The sequence below is a fragment of the Coenobita brevimanus genome, chromosome 26, assembly GCF_032717465.1.
Source record: "Coenobita brevimanus isolate Jiangsu-jjx chromosome 26, ASM3271746v2, whole genome shotgun sequence".
NCBI lineage: Eukaryota > Metazoa > Arthropoda > Malacostraca > Decapoda > Coenobitidae > Coenobita > Coenobita brevimanus.
The window spans coordinates 48650276-48675087 of record NC_136979.1 but is presented as its reverse complement, the minus strand read 5'-3'; the positions used below and the strand labels follow the sequence as shown (position 1 = coordinate 48675087).

Here is a 24812-nt window from a genome sequence, read left to right as displayed (position 1 = left end):
TTTCAACCTCCCTATCTCCACACGATTTTATTCAACTTAGGAGAGACGTACCAAATAAGGAGGTTGTAGATCTAGACCTCCTGATGGACAGTTTTCCTAAGCAGATTAGAACTGTGTGTAGATAGCAAGACTGAAGTGAAAAATACGTCAGTTTACATAGGATAATATTATGGTACGGTACCACATTTTTAAATTTCATGTGTTGTAGCTATTTTTTTACATATTGTGCTTTTTTATAGCATGTGTCCATTGCTATACTGAATATTGTGCTATATTATGTGTTTTTGGCTTTTATGATGCAGGTTTTTGCTGTGCAGATGTTGTACTAGGAATGCTGTATTTGTTGTTGTACCATTCTTTCATATTGTGTTTATTATTGGCCTGTTGTGGTGAGGACTCAGGTCTGTACCCATTGTCTTCTAATGTCAGACTTTTATTCTTAGACAGTTGTTTGTGTTCCAGCAATACTTCACTCACCTTTTTACTGAAAATTTTCTGTCCTTTTGATTATATTTGGATGTTGTATGATATCCTGCAATGCAGTCTCATAATTCTGTACCATACTTATGGAAGTTGATTGTTACCAAAATGATATACACAGTGTTCTAGCGGTTTTGATTCTGTAATGGTGTGTAGTTTTGTCAGTTTTTCTGGCACCATATTATGCAAAACATGTTGGGTAATGCGAAATGTTTTATGATTTTCTGAATTTGGTATTAGTTGTGCCTTTTCTGAGCTAGCTGACCTCACAGGTGCTGGCTGCATTAAATGAAATATGGACCTGATTTTGTGTGCTGCATTTTGTATTAATGCTTTGCTGTACTCTGTCACCTAAGTTGGAATAACTTACATGTTAAGCTTGACTGTGTGTGTGTGTGTGTGTGTGTGTGTGTGTGTGTGTTCAAGGAGAACAATGTATATCTTGTTTCATGCTGTTCTAAAAGTTGGGATTCAAAACAAAACTCCACCTATGATTTGCATTTCAATGTTATATTGTCTCTTTTGATATACCAATTCTCGTATGGATAGTCTTAACATCTGCAGTCCATTGATTCTTTGGAATACTGCAGTAGGAAGCTGCTCCTCAAATCCCATGACCATTCTTTCTTCGCTGTAATGTCATACTTTGGGATATCCACCTCCCTGAAGTGCTACATAGGATGAAGGAGTTTAAGGACACATCCTGTAGCAGCTGTGGTGAAATACAGTAATGGCTTATGGCTAGACATGGTAACCACTGAGTCCTTGGTTTGATCCTGGGGTGGTGTGGTGTGTGAACAAACACCTCATATAACCAGGGTAAGGCCATACCTAGTCCCCTGAAAACTGTCGTGAAAAACATTGTATGAGCAGTGGGACAGTAAAGATATTTCAAAATTTAAAATGGAGAAATACAGTACTGTACCTTGCTCTTCCAGGCATGATGAGTTTTGTTTCCCACCTACATTGCCAGTTTCATAGCTGTTATGTGAAGCTTTTCCATTTTTCCTCATGCATCACAGCATCATTACACTCATAAGAGAAGCTCATTCCCACAATCCTCCTGTTAGTTCCAAGCAAGTCTTGATGTACATTGCCATCATCTTGTTTTCCCTGATTTCGGTACTTCATCCATGTACACATTTAATAACCAAGAATGTGTTCATTTATTGTTACCACAACTCATCTCAATTTTATTTACTGCATATTTTCACTACTTAATTTACCACTCATGGGTGGTTACTTGCCATTGTGTCTGCTTCTCTGTCATAACCCTATTTCACACCCAGAGTTACTGTAGTTTCATCATATTTGATGATAAAGTTACTTAAGTCAAAATGGCATCCTAGAGCTTGGCAGCAATAAGGCTAAATATGATCGTGTAGTGCAGCCATGAGTTAGCCAATGAGCTTGCATTTTGGAGGCCACAAACTGTGTGAGTCCATCTGAATTCATGGCAGGATTAGAATATCTCTCCAGTAAGCTGATAGTTAACCATTTAGCACAGCACAGTGTTGTGTGTCTCTGAAATGCCTGATGAAGTCATCTAAGTAGCAGACAGGGAATGCTAGTAAATATCTGTAAACCATCTACAGTGGAAAATAATGGGGTTAAGTTTTCATATGGAGTTAATGAATATTCATAGAATCAAGTATACCTGTATATTGTTTTTGTGGCCCCAGTCTCATTTGGATGTGAACTTGATGGTTGGCTGGCTAAAGTTATCGTTCTCATGCAGTTCTCTTTCCCCCTGTAGTGGGATAGGGTGGGAGTTGGATCTTTCTGTAACCAGGCAGCAAAACTTTGTTATATTGTTGCCACCATGTGATGGTATCCCACTCTTGTCTGCAGACAGGATTTGAATATGTGACTTACCAATCAGGGATACTGTACTCTCTTTAATCCCCACCAGTACCAGTGTGGAATTGTTTAGAAAATATTAAATTTTGAGAACCAGAAGGGGATGGTGTGTGGGATCAACCAATAATAATCACTAAGGAGGAGTTGATGGAATAAAGATGAAAGATAACATGATTAATAAAAATTGTACATTAGTGAGGTGCTGAAAGCCAGTTAAGTATCAAGGATGACTACAACTGACTGTTATTCAGAACTAAAAGGTCATGAAAACTGGTCTTTATGAATGATAAGAACAATACGAGTGAGAAGAGAGATGAGACAAGATGGCGGTTAGCTTATGATGTTTCAATACCCAAATTATATGTGGGGGAAGAGATCCAGGGTCAATGATAATAGTATGGTGGTTAAAGTGAAGGTGGTGACAGGTTGTTGTGGTGACAACAACGTCGTAGTGGTGACAGGTTATTGTGAGAGTGGACAGTGATACTATGGGTTATAATAATGTGCAGGTGGTGATGACAGTGATAACAGAGATTGTGGCATTGTGATTGTGATGATAGTGTACATTGATAGTGTAGATGTTGATGAGTTGGGGTGAGGGTGAGGTGGTGAAAGTGGAGGTGATAGTGTGGGCTATGAAGGGTTGTGGTGAGGGTCAGGATGAAGTGATGACAGTATGGCAATGCCAGTGTAGTGATGATAGTGTGGGATTGTGACGATGAGGTGATGACAGTATGGTGATAATAGTTTAGTGATGATAGTGTGGGTTCTGATGGATATTGGTGATGATGAGGTGGTGACAGTATGGTGATGAGACTGTAATGGTGATATTGTGAGTGTTGATGAAAGGTTATGGCGAGGATAATGATGATGACAGTGTAGTGATGACCTTGGTGGTGATGGGCTGTGGTAAGAGTAGCCTATGGATGATGATAGTGTAGTGATGATGGGTTGTGGTGAGGGTGATGGTGATAGCCAGTAATGAGGTTAAAGCCCATGGGTGACTGACTACACTTGCTGGGGTTCTGTTATGTTGCTACCTTCCCATCCATTGCCCCCATCCCTCCACCCTCTCCCCTACCTGTACCCATTCCTCCCCTTCCTTCACCACCCACATCCCCAACTCCCCCTCTCCTTCCTTTTCCTCCTCGTCTCCCCTTCCCTCCATTTCCTCCCTCTTTCCCCTCATCCCTTTTTTTTTTCTCCCTTTCCTTTTCTCCCCGTGTCCTCCTCCTTCCTCTTTTCCCCATTCCTCCCCTCTTTCTCTCTTTCTTCCCCCTTCTTCCCTCTCCTTCAGTTTCCTCCCCTCCCCCCTCCTTTTTTTCTCTCTCTCTCTCTCTCTCTCTCTCTCTCTCTAATAGAAAACTACGCTGTCATTTCTCATAGGAATTTGTATAGGCATTTAAATACTTGACCACAGATGTGTAAATTTAACCAGGTGTGTGTGTGTGTGTGTGTGTGTGTGTGTGTGTGTGTGTGTGTGTGTGAGAGAGAGAGAGAGAGAGAGATGTGTGTAAACATGTGACTAATTACATCCAGGTCACAACACATCTTCATACACATTAAGATACCCTAATTCTCTCAGTACTCAGCTTTCCTCTTCCCCTCTCCCCCATTTTTTTCTCCCTTCTCTCCATTCTGTCTCCCCCATTTTTTTCTCCCTTCTCTCCATTCTCTCTCCCCCATCTTTTCTCTGCCTCTCCCCTCATCCATCTTCTTCCCCTCTCTTTACCTTGCCTCCCCTCCCCTGTTCACTTCTCATAATTAAGGGGTTGGAAGCAGTGTTAGTCTAAGTATGACCGGGAAAGGTAAGGAGAGTATATGAGTGGGTGGAGAGAGGAGGAAAGAAAAGGTGATGGGTAGTCAGTCGGAGTGTGGATGGAGAGGGAAAGGCTAGAGAGAAGAGGAGAGGGAATGGTTAGGAAAGAAGAGGAGAGGTGAGTGTAGTATCCTTAGGGATTCTATGGAGGGAGGGAAGCCACAAACACGCTTGCTCTTGGGTGGATTTATTCTGACTATCTTGCTAACCACGAGCCTAAGTACATTATTGACTTAACAAACCCAAACATATTATCCTTGGTAAAAATAGCATAATCAATAAACATAATTAATGAAGGCACTATACTATACACTTACATATCAATATATATATATATATATATATATATATATATATATATATATATATATATATATATATATAACACTGCTTCTCCTTTTGAAAGAAAGAAAATATGGTTGCTACCAATTAAGAAACAAAACTTATAGCTCTACATTTGGCATGAGAGAGAACAGAACACAAGAACATAACTTTCTACAAATAAGTTTTGAAAAGCCAGTTCTCGACTCATATAATCAAAGGTCTAATTTTATTACAGGCTTCCTAACTCTGTTTGATCTTCTAAGAATATTCCCTCCCTCCATAGAAGCTTTCCCTCCTGTTGTAGTCACCCTCTCATAAATGACGTCAACAGCACCTTTTCAATCCCATCCTCGTCGCCAGTGTAGTATCCTTAGGGATTCTATGGAGGGAGGGAAGCCACAAACACGCTTGCTCTTGGGTGGATTTATTCTGACTATCTTGCTAACCACGAGCCTAAGTACATTATTGACTTAACAAGCCCAAACATATTATCCTTTGTAAAAATAGCATAATCAATAAACATAATTAATGAAGGCACTATACTATAGTGAGGAAGAATATTTGGGTGTGTGAATGGGGAAGAAGAGGAGAAGGGGAGAAGTAAAGAGGAGCGATGGGGAGGGGAGGAAGAGTAGTAAGATGGGGGAGAGAAGGAGGGGAGAAAAGAAGAGTGGAAGGGGAAAATAGTTGGGTGAGTACAGTATTTTGATGTTTGCCTGAAGGAAAGGGATGGGGAGAATAGGAGAGAGAGAGAAGGAGGGCGGGGAGAGAGTTTGGATATGTGAATGAAGGGAAGGAATGGGAAGAAGAGATCAGAGAATAACAGGGGGAGTTGAGTATTTTGATATGGATGAAGGGATGGGATGGGGTGGGATGGAGGCAGCAGTACAGACATAAATGGTCTGTTGTGCTATGTTGTGACGCTGTGCTGCTAGATCGATGTTTGGTGGTGGTGACGCAGGAATGGGTGCTGTTATCACGTCACGCCATGTTACAGCACTAAACTGAGCTATGCCACACCATACCAGCCACACCACAGTACACCACACCAGTATTCATCACACTGCTGGATCAGTTTAGGGGTTGTGATGCAAGAGGTTGTCGACACGTCATTCTATAGCGCTACACCACACCACGCCATACTATCCCACTCTACTGTGTTGCACTGTACCATTACTCCACACCATACAACACCATCATACTGCACTATACCACTACACCACACCACACCATACCATACCACACCACCATACTGCACTAGTATACCATTACATCTCACCACACTACACCATCATACCGCTCTATGCCATTACACCATACCTCACCACACCGGACCATACCCTTCCACGCTGCATGATATGATGAAAATGACTGATGTGTCCATTCACTTACCTGCAAAATTTAGGCTATAATGATCAGTGAATGGAGGTGTGTGGCCCGTGTTCCCTGCTCAATTTGATGATGGGGTGGTTCTCACACTTATTTATATCAATTTACTTTTACTGGCAGCATAGAGAAGAGGTGGGATTTTGGAAGCGTCTGTGTGTGTGTGTGTGTGTGTGTGTGGTATAATGTGTTGCTGTGTCGTGTGTTGAAGTGTGACCGTACATGAGTATAAAATATTACCTAGCAAAGCCACAGCCCACGTCAATAGCCAAACTCTCCTCTCTCGAAGGTGCTTCAGTCATCATCATCATCTCATCATTATAATCATCATCATCATCATCATCATCATCATCTTACCTTCACACTTGCATGACTCATAGTTTATTTTAAAGGGATGGTCATGTGATTGAGGTGATTTAGACATCTCGCCCGTGCTTTGTCATGAATTGTGGCACTTATCTGTCGTATTCCGACTGTCTATCATTCTGTTTATCTGTGTGTTTGTATATCTGGTTTTTCTGCAAGGAAGATGGAATTAAGACCAGATTACCGCAAGATCGTTCCCTCCAAGAAAAAATAAAAACCAAATAACAGAGAGCAGAGGAGGAAGGAGTGGTTAGTAAACGGCTGACAGGGAGAAGATACACGGGACGGAAGGGTCTAGGATTCAGGGAGAGGACTAGGGGAATGATTCATACTGGGATAAGTAGGGTAGTGATGGAGGGGAGGAGGGGAGAAGGATTTAACTTCACGGTGATGCCATCTTTCATTTCACTATGGCCATCTCCAGACGATTCTCTTGAGCTCAGGAGTGACTTTTTCCACCTGGAGGGGTTAGATACAGCCTTCATCAATCCCTTTACTACTAAGGTATTTTCCTAAGCTGAATAAAATCGTCTGGTGGCAGCAGGCAAGAATAAAAATGGCCTTTGGCTGAGAATATGAGACGTGACCATCCCTGCTAAACGCCTGATTATATTTATTGGTGTATTTGTGTATTTATTTATGTGTGTGTGTGTGTGTGTGTGTGTGTGTGTGTGTGTGTGTGTGTGTGTGTGTGTAATTTTCATCGTATTAACCCTAGTTTTTGTCAATGAAGAATAGTTTCATTTTCGTCAGTATGATGATAATGATAATAATGATGATAATGATGATGATAGTAATGATGCTGATGATGATGATGGTGGTGATGGTGATGATGATGATGATTGTGGTGGTGGTGATGGTGGTGGTGACCGCGAACACCTGTTAAGTGTTGTCAGGCGTGTTATCATACCTCAAAGACCGGTATAAACAGGATCGCGTGGCAGAAGGACGATATGCAGATGACGTAGATAAAAGATAAGATATTTTAGTACCGTGATAAGGATGTACCGTGGCTGCTGTTGCTAGGATTGGAGGGGTGTATGGATCTCTCTCTCTCTCTCTCTCTCTCTCTCTCTCACACACACACACACACACACACACACACACACACACACACACACACACACACAGAGTCTATCACCTAATTACTTAGTAACCGATAGATGATACCTCCCTATCACTCCTGCCATCTCAGCGTTTGTCTGTACCTTTATCAGAGAGAGAGAAGAGAGAGAGAGAGAAAGAGAGAGAGAGAATGTGTAATATATGTACTTTGTGTGTGTGTGTGTGTGTGTGTGTGTGTGTGTGTGTGTGTGTGTGTGTGTGTGTGTGTGTGTGTTTGCGTGCATTGATAAACCATGTAGTAGAAGGGGTCTCTGCTGGTCGGAGAGGGGTGATCCATAGTACACAATTACTGAACGTCGATGAGGTAGTTATCACCATGGTAACGACGTAATCACCCTTGTAGGCCTTTGGATTTAGCCTACTCCACTGGATTAGACTTGGTGTAATACAGTCCCCTTCAACCTGACGATTCTCTCGATAGATAGGTATAGATAGATAGATGATAAATATAACCCCAGATGACATCATTTAGCATAGGAGGGGTTAGACTTCCGTGAACCACTTCAGCCTGTGGGGAACTTTTTTTATTATTGTTTTTTGCATATTTTACTCCAGTCATTATATTTATGTAATGGCAGACCTTATAGACCTTAGGGGACTCAGAAGAATATCAGTTGACATCTTCACCTCTAGCACTTCTTTCTTCTCTTCAGTTTTTATTTGGTCCAGACGAATTTACTTACACTTTTCATTTTCTTTTTCGTTTTTCTGTTACATGTACTGTATCTTGCCCTGTTTTAGTGGACGTGTCACCTGTAGCCCTCTCCATCCTGACCTCCTCCTTGTCCAGGTGTAAGCAGGTGAGTGCCACTTGATCCCTAGTAATTAAATCACTCCTCGTCTCTTCTCCCCACTGTCACCTGTCTGTCGCCTCCCCTCCTCTGCCCTCGCTTCCCCAGCCTGTCTGTCGCCTGTCCTTCAACCTGCTGTTGCCATCACAACCATTCTCGCTTTGAACAGTTATGTAAACCATTGCTAAAAGTTCCAGTACTTTCGATATCCCTCCATCACAAGGCTTAAAGGTATGTGTAGCTCTCTATGAACTGATGCTTTGATGGAAATTATAAGCTTCCAGAATGTCTGTTGTCAAGACCAAGTGTCAGTGAGTGCTTATAACACACATTGGGTTGACATAGGTAGCTTGTTACACTTGGATGCGGGCCTTGCTGTCAGATGAACACTCTTGTCTCGTGGTGTCTGCCTCATTATGATGTCTGTGTGTGTGTGTGAGACACACACACACACACACACACACACACACACACACACACACACACACACACACACACACACACACACAGATCAGTGAAAGTGAGAGAACTGTGACAGATTAGAGTCACGGAAAGTTGAGGTGCGGAGTAAACTGTTGGTGATAATGTGAAATGCCGAAAAGAGTGGTATCATTATTTATTTATATATTTATTGTGTTTGTTATTTTTAGACTGACTTTTTTCAGTGTCCCATTTCATACGCAGAGTGAAAGTGACTGCGAAAGAGGCCGAGGAGATGAGCAAGGATGTTGTTGTTCATTCCTTGATTCATTTGTTTATTTTTATTGACTGCTACCCTTGTTTCTTGAGTGAGGGTAAATCTGTGAAAGGCTAAGTAAAGTAAGTAGTATGTGTTATCCACCGGAATTTATTTTTTATATTATTTCTGAATTTGTATTTGTAGTTGAGATGATTGTTTTAAATTATCGAAATGTATTGGTTAAAGACGATTTTTTTTTTTCTTTAGTCGGAATGAAATAGTGTCTGTCAATCTGTCTATGTATCTGTTAGTCTGCTTAAATGTTCATCTGCCCATCCATCGATCCGTCTGTCTGTCTCTCTGCCTGTCCATCTATCTGTAGTATTGATTATGGTTTTCGTATATTTGGATCCTACCCACTGCTTTCCGTAATGGGAGGTAGCTATCATGTTAATATATTTGCCTCACTGCTGTTTGACAAATTTCCCTCTCTTCGGTCCTCATTGAGTATTGTATTTCTCTCAGCCTTGTCCCGTGTTTTACCCTGATTGCTGGAACCGATCGCTGGCCAGTAACTTAGGAGCACAGAAAAAAAGAAAAAAAAAAGATGGTGTTATCAAGTGAGGTGAAGTGAGGGTACGGGATGTCAGGTGGAATGTGAAGGTGACTTTGTTAGAGATATTAGGTCGTGTTGCCGGGGGGAGACTGATGAAGTCTCTATACTCCTTTAACTGTAACTTGGCCTAAAACTGACATCTTCCCATCTTGAATGCTGAGTTTTAGAACAGATTAACTCGAAAAAATGAACCTAGTCACGAAGAAGTGATGTGGAAAAGATACAGAGCTGCAGAGTTGTCTGCTTCTGCCACTGAGCTTTGTTAAATAATCTGCCAAAGGACAAAAAATGCACCAGGTTAGAATAAAAAGATAGTGAGATAGTGATAGTGAAGTAGGGCCGGGGTAGGTTGTGTGTCGTGTTTCACTGTAATTGATGCCAGCCATTAAAAGGAGTAGCACCTTGAGATGGTGTGACCTTGTGGAGGTATTGAAAAAAGAGATTGACTAGGAGATTGAATGTGAGATGAAAGGGGAGAGGAGGAGGGCCAGGCTAAGAACAAGGTGGAGGAATGGGTTGGAGTGGCAGCCTGTATGAGTGAGGGTAGTATGAGTTGGAGGGCGGTGTAATGGTGGAGGAATGGGTGACATTGTGGCGGTTTGTTCGTAAGCACAACTTCAGTGATTATGGCGTCGGGCTCTAGATAGATAGATAGATAGATGAAGGTGTTGATATCTTGTAGTGTGAGAGTAAGTGAAGGCCAGGGTAGAAGTTTTGTGTTGCACTTGTAGTGAACGGGTTAGTGAAGACTGGTTCCCAATCTCGTCAGTTCAGGAAGCTCCCTAACACCATTTCCTAAGCGACATATTTTGCCTATTACATCTTACTGTCCTAGCTTGTGTTGTTTAAGTCCTTCAGAAATCACCATGCTCTGCAGAAGTAGCATATGAAAGGATAATTACCAACTATATCCAAAAATAAATCGCTAAGGAAGAGATACTAGGAGCGTCCATACCCGACGAAAATACGGGATCGAAAATCACACTAAGCCGAATAAAACCATCAGAAAGTAGCACCAGTAAAGCAGGAACTACGTCATGGGGGTGAAGGGATTAGTGAAGTACACGTCTAACCGTCTGATTACCTGTCACCTGTCTGAATACCTGTGTGTGTGTGTGTGTGTGTGTGTGTGTGTGTGTGTCCGGCTGAGTGTCACCATGCTGACGTGAGGGTTGCGTCAGGGTCTGTCTTGCCTCTTCGGAAATTGTGCAGATGTCAACAGTTTAGTGAATCATATCTAAATGGAACGTCTGATACTAATGGGAACTCTGTTGGTACCTTCTGCTTTTGATGATGATGATGACGATGATGATGATGGTGATTATGATGATGATATGTGGGTGTCATCAACCTCTTAGAAGTAGTGAGAAATTGGCTGTGGTGGTGTGGTGGTGACTGGTTCTTGTCAACCTCATGGAAGAAGTGAGAAACTGGTTGTGAATGATGATGATGATGATGATGATGATGATGATAATGGTGATGATGACGATGATGATGATAACGGTGGTGATGATAATAATGACGATAAGGTGATGATGATGGTGATGACGTCAGTGATGACGACGACGACGATGGTGATGACGATGATGATGATGATGACAGCGATGATAATGACGACGATGATGATGGTGATGATAAATGGTTAAAGACTAAATAATCTACTAAACGGGTAAAGAAATTATGTTAATTTTTTTTTTCCTTTTCGCTCCTGCCGCACGATTTTCTTCAGAGACCTGGGGTGGGATTCTCGAAGATATTTACAGTCGATTCTCTCTCTCTCTCTCTCTCTCTCTCTCTCTCTCTCTCTAGCCAACCAAGATAAGTACTGTATTGTGTGTTTTGTGGCAAGATACTGACATCGGAATCACCTTATATTTCGCATACTGGCTCACGCGGAATGATGATCGGGTGTCGAGGTGTAGTGACGCAAAAACAGCATCGATTATCCAGTCCTCTCTTGCCCCATCAGGAGTGTTGGATCTCTGGGCTAGACACTCGGGCTCGATGTTTAAGACGGGATCCATTAATTCTCCCGCAGACAAACAGATGGCGCCAAGCACGTCGCATGTTACGCCCAAATCATGAGATGTACAATAATCCAATAACAGCATCGACAAGTACGCGGTGAGGAGGTATTTTAAGACTACAAAAAGCGAATGTAAATGGCCTGCTTGCTGGTAATTTATTGAGTGCTGAGTGTGTGTGTTTGTGAGGTGCAGGGAGAAAGGTAGATGAGTGAGGAGGGTAGGAGAGGTAGATGAGTGAGGAGGGTGAGACGGTGAGAGACCAGCCTGATGGTGGACAGCAGAATGATATGAGAGAAAAGGGGAGAGGGAGACCTATAGGATGAGGAGGATAGATAGAAGAGAGAGGAGGGTGTGAGGTGGAGAGAGGACAGCCCAGTGGTGGACAGAATGGCATGAGAGAAAGGGAGAGAGGGAGACCGAGGATGAGAGGGAAAGACGGGGTGGAGAGGTAGACGAGTTAGGAGGGTGTGATTTGGAGAGAGGGCAGCCCGATGGTGGAGGACGGAAGGACATGGAGGTGATTATTTTGTGGCCATCTTTTTCGATATTCAGGCTGTAGAAAGACAGACGCAGATAGTTAGATAGATAGATAGATAAATGGATAGATAGATACGGTAGAAAGATACAATCACGTTGTTTTCCCTTACCCTAGAATGCACAAAATCATGAATTGGATGTGAATGTGGAATGACTCAAAAACAGACACGTATATCACACACACACACACACACACACACACACTCTCTCTCTCTCTCTCTCTCTCTCTCTCTCTCTAAATCGCTGAGTTAAAGGTGCCACGAAGCCCACAGTGCCACTTAGAATATATCCATGTTGCGGTTGTATTCCAAGTGGTTTTTGTAGAGATGTAACACCTTTTCTGTAGCTATTTGCTCTGCATAAAACACCCCATTATCGTCTTGTGTGTTATGGATGGAAACTGTTGATATACAAGAGGTATGCAAAATAAATCGCTTAGCAGGAGGTGCAATAATATTTAAGTGACAAAGAAGAGACTATTCGCGTGTACTATTCAAAATAAATTGCTTAGGAAGAGGTGCAGCGGAACCATGACTCACCCTACGCGGAAAGACACGCATGCTGTATAAATAATTCGTGTGGCGTCATCATGAAGAAAATAATAGATACAATCGATAGAGTGACCCAGTGGCAACAAAACCATCGACCAGGGTTACCACGTGGGTCAAAACGTGGCGTAGTAAGCTCCGTAGCACCTCTTTGTTTGCGATTTATTCTCTCTCTCTCTCTCTCTCTCTCTCTCTCTCTCTCTCTCTCTCTCTCTCTCTCTCTCAGAAAATGAACTGAGGAAGAAATAATTAAAAGGAAATCCATGCACCCGATTACAGTTTCTGCACATTTCTCCTGTGTCGTTAATAAAGCCAAGCTAATTTAATATGCAAATGAATCGCAAAGGAAGAGATGTTACGAAGGCTGCGGTACCAGGAAAGAGATACATAATTGGCCTCAGAATTGAGAACGTTATGTGTTTACGTGGGGACAGAAAATTTACACCGTCTCCTGTCTCGTACTGCTTTGCTGGAGACGTGTAGAATCAATGGGGTCTTTGTTGCAGCGGTTGTTGGGTGTGTAGAGTGTAGTGGTGTGTGTGTGTGTGTGTGTGTGTGTGTGTGTGTGTGTGTGTGTGTGTGATCCATGTGGTCTTGGTTGTGAGGGAGTGTGGAATATGTTGTGGTTGTGGGTGAGCTGTGTTGTTAGGTAAGTGGAGTGTGGTGTGGTGTTGCTGAGGGTGGGGTGTGGATGGAGTGCCTGTTGTCTTTTTCGGTGGTGTGGATGAGTGGAATCGGTGTAGCCTTGTGTATGTGGTGTAGGTGAGTGTGATGTGGGGTGGAATAGGTGTGATTTTCTTTTTTAGTGTGGGTGGGAGGAAAGTGTGTGGGTGAGAGGAGTGTGGGTGAGATGAAAGGTAGAGGAGTGTGGCCTTTCATGTGTTGTGTGGGTGTGGTGTGGTGTAGTGTGGTGGTGTGTGGTGTGATGCGGTGTGGTGTGGTGTGAGTGAACCGGAGGGAGAGGGGGAAGTGAGGATGATGTCAGAGGAACGCTGTCAGAACGTCACTCACTGGCTCCTTGCTCATCATCATATGACGTCATCAGTATTATGAAAAATTGATCATCGAATTGATGACCTTGTACATGTGATTGACTGTGACCATTGTTGGGGCGATTGACGGTAAAATGCGGAAGTTGAAAATGTTTCCAGTTTTCAATAAGGCTTGAGAATGTAGCGATCAGCATCAGTGACTTACGAGGCTCCCTGGCGCCTTGAATTGGGCTCTTTGTTTTTTTCTTTCGCCCTTGGAAGAAACAGTCTTGCTGACTTTAGCCTTTGATGCCTTCTTCCTTGCGTAAAAAAAAAAAAAAAAAAAAAAAAAAGATTGTAGTGTAATGCATTTTTAACCAGTGGTTCTTAACCCCAGGATCACGACCTGAAGTCAGGAGTGGATGAGCAAGGATTTGAGAGGAATGTCTCAACTTTCTTTGTAGGTTGTGTGTAGGAGTACCTGCACTGCCCACACCGTACACCCTGGGTCACATTAGGCCATTTATGTCTGACTCTTTGATTTACCGTATTTCTAATGGAGTTCTGTATGTACCTAGGGAACAGATTCTATAATTTTAAAGATCAAGTTGACTCTCGCAGATACAGTTCATAAACTAGCCAAGGTCTGGTTGTCAGTCATATCTCACTCATATGTCCTGTTTAAGAGAAAAATACGAAACAGAAGTATGTGAGAGTGGGGGGAATTTGCTTTGTTATTGGTGCTGTAAACAAAAACAAGTGTGTGAACGATTGTACATCCTGGAAATACTGAGCAGATAACGAGATGATTATTTCGTGATTGTGATTAGGGCTGTCACTGTATCGTGTCAGTATTTTATTAACACAGACATGTGTTGCCAAGGTTATGCGACGAGAACTTGAGGCTTAGCCAAAAGTGGTTACAGCATCTCGTTATTATTATTATTATTGTGTGTGTGTGTGTGTGTGTGTGTGTGTGTGTGTGTGTGTGTGTGTGTGTGTGTGTGTGTGAGAGAGAGAGAGAGAGAGAGAGAGAGAGAGAGAGAGAATCCTCGTTGTGGAAAGGATAATATTTTGTCTAATTTTATGCATATATATATATATATATATATATATATATATATATATATATGATGTACACAGTTTCCTTAAATATCATATAAGAGAATATTAGTATGTCATATATAGAGATAAACTGATAAGGTAGAGATAACTCGTAACTTATTGTGTACTCGAGAGTGTAAAGGCTGTATTTAGACATGTCGAAGCGGGATAGAGAGAGGCAGTAGAGGTTAAGGATGTGGAGAGAGAAAGAGGAAAGGGTGTTAATAGAAAAAACACGCAATAAACAAGGTTAGTTCCGATTTAGAGAGGGGGGGATTAATATATATGTTAATTGTAGGTAGTTTTAGCTAGTACTGCTAGTAAGAGTAGTCAGAGTATTAGAAGCAGCAGCAGCAATAATAGTAGTAGGAGGAGGACGCGGAAGAATTATTAATATTATTATTATTATTATTATTATTATTAACAGTGAAGGCATTGGTGCCACATAGGAGGCACCGTGACACTGGCTCTGGCACTCCGTTCTTTAGTGGCCTTGGCACGAGAGGTTCTTAATTTCTCTTCATGGCCTACCTAGACGCACACTCACTGCACGTACTTGCTCACGCACGCGCACACGCGCTCCCCCTCTCTCTCTCTCTCTCTCTCTCTCTCAACTTTAACCTCGTCCATCGTGTGTGTTTTCCACACACACACACACACACACACACACACACACACACACACACACACACACACACACACACACACACACACACACACACACACACACACACACACACACACACACACACACACACACACACACTGACACACACACTTGACAAAGCTTGAACCTCACTCATTTTTTTTCCCTCAAATCAAAACTTGAGACAACTTTCAGAATCTTGTATGAGGTCCAACCAGGAGAGAGTCAAGGAAATCCACACAGGAAGGTATTTAGGTCACACTGCGTAGATAAAAATATTTTGTGGGTTAATTATTGTTGTTTGAGTGTGTGTGTGTGTGTGTGTGTGTGTGTGTGTGTGTGTGTGTGTGTGTGTGTGTGTGAGAGAGAGAGAGAGAGAGAGAGAGAGAGAGAGAGAGAGGGAGAGGGAGAGAGAGAAATACAAACACACTCACTGAACAGGCAAAGGAGGTCAAGGTGTACAAGCCCCTCTCCTCCCTTATTGCTTCCCTCCCTCTCCTCTCACCATCCTTATCTCCCCCACTCACCCTTCCCCTCTACCTACCATCCTCTCACCTCTCCTCTCCCCTTGTCCCTCACCTCCCCCTCCCCTACCTTCACCCTGTCTTCTCTCCCCTTCCCTCCCCTGATTACCTCATCATCAGCCTTTTCCGTTAATTTTTTCTTCCATTTATATATGCTGGGCGATTATTCGGTTATATTCCTGCTAATGCCGGATGATTTTATTCAGCCGAGGAGGGATTTCGTCGCGAAGGGGTTGGACCGTTTCTTTGCTTGCTTGGCTATTCTGTTCATAATTGTCTGTTGTATGTCATCGTCGTTGTAGTCGTCGTCATTGTTCACCCTTTCTCCATAACCATCATCATAATTACACTCGTCATCCTCTGCCATCCGTCCATCAGATCTGTCATCATTGTGATCATGAATATCAATATCATCTTCATCATCATGATCATCATCGTGTTCACAATGCATTTGCTGTTGTTGTTGATGATGATGATGCTTATTATCATAATTTGTCGTCCCTCTTGTGCGCATAGTTTAATGTCTCTCCGAAGATATTGTTTTCCTTACTCATTGTTTTTGGCATTGATGAAATATACGGCGTCAGTCGTTATTAATACACATGGATATATATATATACTGGAAGTGGTGCAGATGTGTCAGTGAAATATCCTGACTCATGTAGTGTGAGTGCATGGCGGCCTCTTCCATTCCCTCCATCCCATCCCTACCTCCACCTCCCTTCCCCCCTCCTCCCGATGAGGTGAGGTGAGGTGAGGGTAGCCTGGTGTGGTGGTGTGGTGTTAAGGGCAGGCTGTCTATGTGGCGCTGTTGCTGTCAGGTCTTCGTGTTGAGTGTGTCCACTGGTAAAAACTTGATGCCCCACCCCCTCTCCCTAAACCCTACCTCCTCCATCCAGCCCCAGCACATTTCTCCCCTCTCCTTCCCCTCCCCTCGCATCCCTGCCCCCCTCCCTCGTATCTCTGCTCTTTCCCTTTCCCCCTTCCTTCCCTCTTTTCTCTACCATGCCCCCTCCCTCATCCCTGTTCTTCCCTTGGCTACCCTCACCCTGCTTATTCTCCCTCACTCGTCTATCCCTCCCCCTCCTTCCAGTCTCAGCATTTCTTTCCCCTCCCCCACCCCCCACTTTTACCCTCCCCCATTATTTCTCTACCCCTCCCCCCCCCTGCCTCTCCTCACTTTTCTTCCCCTTCCCTCCAGTTTCAGTCCATTCTCTCCCCACCCCTCCCCCTCCCCATCACTTCTCTTCCCCATCCCACATCCCTGTTAATATCACATATTCTCTTTTCCCTTATTTAGACTTTTTTCCCTGCCTCAAACCCCTCCCATCTCACCCTGTCTTCCCTCCCCCTTCCGTACATCACCATTTCCTTCCTTCTTAACCCCTTTTCCGTTTTCCCTTCCCAGCCCCTTTCCCCTTTCCTTTCTGATTCTTTACTCTCTCACTCACCTCTCCCTCTTCTTTCCCTTCACCCCCCGTCTCCCCTCCTCATTCACCCTCTTGCACCCCGTTCTTTTCCTTCCTTCTCCTCTCCATCCCTCCGCTTTCCCTCTTTCCTCCTCTCCCTCTTCTTGAGTCACTCCCTCCCCTCCTCCTCCTCCCTGTCTCATCACCTCTTCTCCCTCCCTCTCCTTCCCTCTCCCTCACTCCTTTCCTCCCTTTCCCCCTTTGCTTGCTTGCCTGCATGTTACTCGGCTACAAATTTTATATCTTTCGTCTCGTCCTTCTGTTTCTCATTCCTCCTCCTCCTCCTCCTCCTCCTCCTCCTCCTCCTCCTCCTCCTCCTCTATGTTTATGTAGGCTACTCCACATCATTTCCATGTTTATTTTCCCTCTTCCTCTTCCATTCATCGTCATCTTCCTCTTCCTCATTTTTTTTTTTTTGCATCGTCGTCCTTGGTTATTTGTCGTCTTTCTCTTCTTTATTTTACTTCCTCGTCCCTTCCTACGTCTCTCTCCTCCTCCCTTCCTCCGTCTCTCTTCCTCCTCCTTTCCTCCGTCTCTCTTCCTCCTCTCTTCCATCGTCTCTCTCCCTGCGCCCATCCTCCGCCTCTTCCTTCTGTCTTCCATCGTCACTCTTCCTCCTCCCTTCCCCAGTCACTCCTCCTCCTCCTTTCCTCCGTTTCTCTTCCTCCTCCCTCCCTCCCTCTGTCTCTTCCTCTTCCTCCTTTCCTCCTAACGAGATTCACAGTTAATTCTCTCATAATGAAAATAATAATAATAGTAAATAATAATAATAATAATAATAAAATAATCCCATATGCTGGGTGGTCCAGAAATAACGCCCCACACGACACTCCCCTGGCCGTATCCAATGTATTATTTTGACGGCTTAGTGTGCTGGTGTGGGCGCGTTTGTTGAGGCATTAGGACAGTTGTGTGAGGGGCATGTAGGGGAAACGCAGCATTTTTCCAGGATAGACGTGGATAAAAGCTGGAAGAGCCTTGATTAAAGCTGGATTAGCCTTGATTAAAGCTAGAAGAGCCTTGATTAAAGCTGGATGAGCCTTGATTAAAGCTGGATTAGCCTTGATTAAAGCTGGATGAGCCTTGACTAAAGCTGGATGAGCCTTGATTAAAGCTGGATGAGCCTTGATAAAATCTGGATGAGCCTTGATTAAAGCTGGAAGAGCCTTGATTAAAGCTGGATGAGCCTTGATTAAAGCTGGATGAGCCTTGATTAAAGCTGGATGAGCCTTGATTAAAGCTGGATGAGCCTTGATTAAAGCTGGATGAGCCTTGATTAAAGCTGGATGAGCCTTGATTAAAGCTGGGTGAGCCTTGATTAAAGCTGGATGAGCCTTGATTAAAGCTGGGTGAGCCTTGATTAAAGCTGGATAAGCCGCCTCTGCAACACACGAGAAAATCACCCTGTGGAGTGTAAGAAGAGCGTTATATATAGACTTTCCTGTGTGTTGTTGATCCTGGAAATAATATTCTTAGATACTTTCGATCGCTTGCTTCCCATAATTTAGGCAGGAAATTGAGAGAGAGAGAGAGAGAGAGAGAGAGAGAGAGAGAGAGAGAGAGAGAGAATCACCATCATTTGAGGTAAGGCCAGTGACTTGGAGAGAAAGTGAAGGTTAGGGAAAAAAAGAATTGAAAAAAAGACTAATTGCAGACTTAACCCCTTCACCCTCAGGACGTGTTGTTGCTTCATTCATGCTGCTTCAGACGATTTTCTTAGAGAGAGAGAGAGCGAGAGAAAGAGAGAGAGAGAGAGAGAGAGAGAGAGAGAGAGAGAGAGAGAGAGAAATACGATACGAGAAAAAACGAAAAGACAAAAACGAGATGAAGGTGGATGATAGGAAACAGGTAGAGAAAGAGTCTCTCTCTCTCTCTCTCTCTCTCTCTCTCTCCATTTAAGTATACCGACTAATGCTGTGTAAGGAGAAAGTAATTTTTTTTTTCTATTGTAATTTATATAGTAAAGAGAAAGTAAGGCAACACTGCGGCAGTGATCGGAGGGAAGTTGATAAGACAGTCACTGATAACACTATGCATAAAATAACTATATGGTAAACACACACACACACACACACACACACACACACACACACACACACACACACACACACACACACACACAAATTTTAATAATAATTCGCAGTATTTATATCTAGTCAACGGATGAAGGGAAAAGGCTGTGGACGCTAAGAAAAGAATTTGTAAAGGAAATCAAGAGGAAATTAGATGAAAAACTCACCGAACCGGCAGTAATCGCGAGGTTGTAAGAGAGAGAGAGAGAGAGAGAGAGAGAGAGAGAGAGAAAGAAAGAAAGAAAGTTTGTTTGGGTGGTGTGCTGGTGTCTGAGGGCTAGTGTGCTGTTATAAAGAGAGAGAGAGAGAGAGAGAGAGTAAGAGAGAGAGAGAGAGAGAGAGAGACAGAGAGAGAGAGAGAGACAGAGACAGAGAGACTCCATCACCAGGCTTAACAAAAACATCAGGCCACGAAGCTTTCCACTTTTATTTCTTGTTTCCAGTTTTTCCGCATTTGTTATTTCCTTCCTTTGGTTCGCCTGTCTTTCACTTTTCTTACAAGACGGAGTGAAAGTTGAGAGTATAATAGCTTTTTGTTTTATTATTATTTTTCCTTCAGAGGAGAGAAAGCGAGGGAAGAGGAAAATGAAGTGGAGGAAAGAGGGTGTAGAGACGAAAGCAAGAAAGAGGGTGGTGTGTGTGTGTGTGTGTGTGTGTGTGTGTGTGTGTGTGTGTGTGTGTGTGTTTTAGAGAGAGAGAGAGAGAGAGAATAAAAAAATCCTCCACCCCACCAACCTCCTTCATACTGGCTCTCACTCACTCAGGCGTGTCTCCGATTTCCTCCACCTCAACCTTGGGCTGGAATATCGTGGTCTTGGCCGGCTCCCTAATATATATACCTCCTCAGCAATATCAACAGTTAACCCTCATTCCTTTAGCCCGATGACGCATTGTAAATTCTATAATCTTTCAATCTCCATACTTTTTAATCTTAAGGAGAAAAAAATCTGATTATGTAGGGATTGATGGAGGTATTTTTCCAACTCGCGCTATGGATGATTTTTCGAAAGTTTAAATAAATCGTCTAGAGGTAGCAGGATTACCCTCCCCCCCAAAAAAAAAACAAAAAAAAAAACAATTCGAAGTTGATTATTGTTCTCATTTACATCATCTTTTTCGATAATTTTCCCTCCACCCCTTCCTTGCCATTTTGTTTCAGCTTGTTGCACTTTATCTGTTGTTTGTATGTATATTAATTTTTTTTTTTAGACTGTCGGATTTTTCTCTGGCACCTTGTCCATGATATTTTTGTATGATACGTTGTTGTCGTTGGTGGTGGTGGTGGTGGTGCTATATATTTATTATTATTATTATTATTATTAGTAGTAGTAGTAGTAGTAGTAGTATTAGCAGCAGTAGTAGTAGTAGTATTAGTAGTAGTAGTAGTAGTAGTATCGTGTCATCGTATTTGAAACACTAGGTGGAGATTGTATCTGACTCCTGTGGTTTCATCACTAACATTGCCTCAGCCACCACGGCCATCTGTACATCCAGCAATTGTTCTAACGGAGCAGAAAGAATTGTTTAGCCATTGCGTTGACGTGCATTCAAGAACTCGAAAGAAAATATTCCTTGTTCCCCACAACACAGAACATGGTTGATAAGTCAGGTTTGGAAGCGACTGGGTTAGTAATATAATATCATTCTGGTCATTCATGCTCCCTAACACCTTTTCCTAAGCGATTTATATTGCTTATTATACCTTGCTATCCTGTTCTCTGATATTCAAATACGTCTAAAAGACGTACAAAATTATATGAACTGGCCGTATCTAAGAATAAATCGCTAAGGGAGAGGTGCTAGGGAGCGATTTCACCCTCTTAAGAGGCATTGACCCCCTAAACAGCGGTTTAATTTAATACCTGCTGATGATGCCACTGACGAACCACTACACCAGAGGGCAAAAATGAATAGATAAATAAATAGAATAAAATGAGTAAATAATTAAAAATAAATAAAATGATAGATAAATAGATAAATGAATAAACAAGTAAATTTATAAATATTTAAATAAATATATAAAAAGCAAGCAAGCAAATAGATAGATAAATAAATAAAATAAATAGATAAATGAAATGGCTACAGTGTGTATTCTCTGATAATATGAGTGACAATAAAGAAAAAAAACTATCTGACTAATTTAGGTTTTATAGTCTTTGTATTCTGGGCGAGAAAGAAAGCTCCGTAACACCTCTTCCATAGCGATTTATTTTTTGGATACAGCTAAGTTTATATCCATTTTGCGAGTCGTCTATGCAGAGTATGGCGATATTGGAATGATTTATGTTAGAGAAGGAGAGTAAGGTGTAATAAGCAAAGTAAGTCGCTTAGGAAAAGGTGTTAGGGAGCTTCCTGAACGGACGAGATTGCGGGCCTTGGGGTTATGTGGCGTCAGCGCTGTTCTTCCTGTTCTTTGAGTGATATGCTGAACCCCCCCCCCCACGTCTCTCTCTCTCTCTCTCTCTCTCTCTCTCTCTCTCTCTCACACATCCAAGTCGATATCGAATTGAATGAACAACAAACAAGAGAATATTGAGGTAAGGATTAATGTGGGAGGAAGTGTTGGGCAGTATCCCAAACCTTACAGAATTGTATATCGTCCCACATGCTTGACTGTGCCGAGGACATTTGGAGAAAGTGAAACATTTTATGCTGATGTAAGATGATGATGATGATGAGGAGGAGGAGGAAGAGGAAGATGATGATTATGAGGAGGAGGAGGAAGATGAAGATGATGATTATGAGGAGGAGGAGGAAGATGAAGATGATGATTATGAGGAGGAGGAGGAAGATGAAGATGATGATTATGAGGAGGAGGAGGAAGATGAAGATGATGATTATGAGGAGGAGGAGGAAGATGAAGATGATGATTATGAGGAGGAGGAGGAAGATGAAGATGATTATGAGGGGAAGGAGGAAGATGATGATGATGATTGTGAGGAGGAGGAGGAGGAAGATGAAGATGATGATTGTGAGGAGGAGGAGGAGGAAGAGGGGAGGAAGGTGATGTTGTTGTTGCGTGTTGTTAATGATGATGAAAAGGGAGGAAGAAGAAGATTTGAGAGAGTACGAGGAGGAGGAGGGTGATGATCTTCCTGATGAGGAGGAGGAGGAGGAAAGCGGAAGTGGAAGAGGAGCAGGATTAGACGATGGAGATGGAGGAAGAAATAATTGCGAGGTTGCTCAGCTGAGGAGGAGGAGGAAGGAGGGGAGGGATGGGGAGTGGAAGAACAGGAAGAAAGGGAGGGACGAGGGCGGAAGAGAAGGGGGAGGAAAATGGGAATGAGGAAGCCGGAAAAGAGGAGAGAGAAATGATGATGACAGCGGATTCTTGGTGAGAAAGACAGAGGCAGTGTGTGTGTGTGTGTGTGTGTGTGTGTGTGTGTGTGTGTGTGTGTGTGTGTGAGAGAGAGAGAGAGAGAGAGAGAGAAGGCAGGACACAGGAGAGGCTGGATTGCATGCAATTGTGAATGAAGGAAAATTATTCAATCTGGCTCAGTGCTCCGTGAGAGGGGTTTGGAGGGGAGGAGAGAGGGAGGAAAAGGTTGGGGGATGTGGGGGAGAACAAAGAGGAGAGAGGAGAAGGATGTAGGGGAAGAGGAAGGAGAAGAAGAGGTAGGGGACGGAGAATAAGTGGGAGAGAGAAGGGAGGACGGGGAAGGGAGAGAGAGGAGAAATGGTTGGGAATGGATGGGTGAGGAGGAAGGGGGGAGATATAGAGGGAAGGGTGAGAAGTAAGGGAGACCGTGAGGGGAGGGAGGGGAGGGGAGGAGGAGAGGAAGGGGAGCAGAGGTAGAGGGGGCAGGGGATTGGAGAGGAGGGGGAAAAGTTGGAGGGTTGCTGGGGGAAGAGGGCAGGGAATGAGGGTGCAAGAAGAAAGTTGGAATGAATATTTTAATTTTAATTTTGTCTCATCTCAAGGCTAATATTTTGCACACATAATTCCAGGGAAGGATGTCCAGGACAAAAGTGAAAAAATTTAAGTATACAGAGAGAGAGAGAGAGAGAGAGCGAGAGAGAGAGAGGGGGGGGGACATTCATTCAAATTGCCTGGGAAACCGATTGGCGGGGAGGGGGGAGGGGTGACATGCAGTGGCTAGAGACCTTGCTTCAATCTCTCTCTCTCTCTCTCTCTGCTACACCGCCATGTCATCTTCGTAATCACACAACGAGACAGTTTGCTTCAGAAAAATGTGGTTCCAGCCTCAGTGTGAAATTGTGGGCGTGTTCTGTGGTTGTCATAGTATCCCGAGACTTTGACTATTTCAAGCGATGACTCCAGCTATGGTCATTACGTTTACGCCTCCTTCCTGCCAGTGTGCTGCCTCCAAGCCTTTCCTCTCCCCACCTCCCGTCTTCCCCTCCTCCTTGCATGTGCCTAAGCTGGCTGATGTGTGTCAGTCACCCCTGAACCCCCAGGTCCCCATCCCTCACTTCTCTAAGAGCACCTGATGCCTTTATCTTGTAAGGTTTCCTGCTTATCTCCCGCCTGTCTTTACTCCCTTTCACCTCTGTCTCACCAACATTTGTAGGCTATAGACTTAAATATCTCGAAGGCAGCTGTCTTCTTCAGCAGTATAGAATAGATACATAGGTGGGAAACACGGAAAGGAACGCAAGCTGCTTCCCATGTTTCTCACGCCCTTTTGATTCAGTAGTCTCAGCCAGTTATTTCTAAGTAGATACGTATGCTTTCGAAACGCTCATAATAGATATCAGCATAATTCAGGATTTTACTGACACTACTGTTGTCGTCATTGACCCGTATTGTCGTCGGGTATGGGAGCTCCCAAACACCTTTTCCTTGGCGATTTATTTTGGGATTCGGCCGGTTAATGTAATTTTGTGCGTTATTTAAGAAGTGTATGGTGATATTAGGATGATTTAAATACCACAGAATAGGGTACCCAAGTGTAATAAGCAAAATAAATCGCTTAGTAACAGGTGCTAGGGAACTTCCTCAGCCGACGAGAATACGGGCCATTGAGAATACTACCCATCTGTTTCGCCTCATCCTTAGTGCCATCTTCGAGCCGACTAGACGTTCTGTCGCCTTTACTATTTCTTCTTGGTCCATATTCTCGTCGGGCAAGGAAGCTCCCTAACACCTTTTCCTAAGCGATTTATCTTACTTCTTATACGTTACTGTTTTCTTCTGTTTCATCAAAGTCATTCTAGTTTTGCCACACTCTGTGTAAGGTACCAAAGGATATTGACCGGTCGGGTCCAAAAGTAAATCGCTGAGGAAAAGTTGCTAGGGATCTGCCGCAGACGACCAGAATACAGACCCAACTTTGATTATCAGTCTGGTGAATCCGCAACAGTCGACACTGATCGTAAAGTGAATGAAATTGTCTTCAGTGGGGAGGAGGGATGTGAGTGATGGCCTACAGACAGTCGTAGTGGAGGAGCCATAGATTCATGTGTGTGTGTGTGTGTGTGTGTGTGTGGAGTGCTTGTGGTTTGCT

At 43.3% G+C, this 24812-nt stretch overlaps 1 protein-coding gene across 1 annotated transcript in view; it reads left to right on the top strand.

The window, feature by feature from the left end:
• Nucleotides 1-24812, top strand: part of mino (glycerol-3-phosphate acyltransferase mino) — an 86104-nt gene that overhangs the window by 4060 nt on the left and 57232 nt on the right. The gene's annotated exons all lie outside the window — the stretch shown is intronic.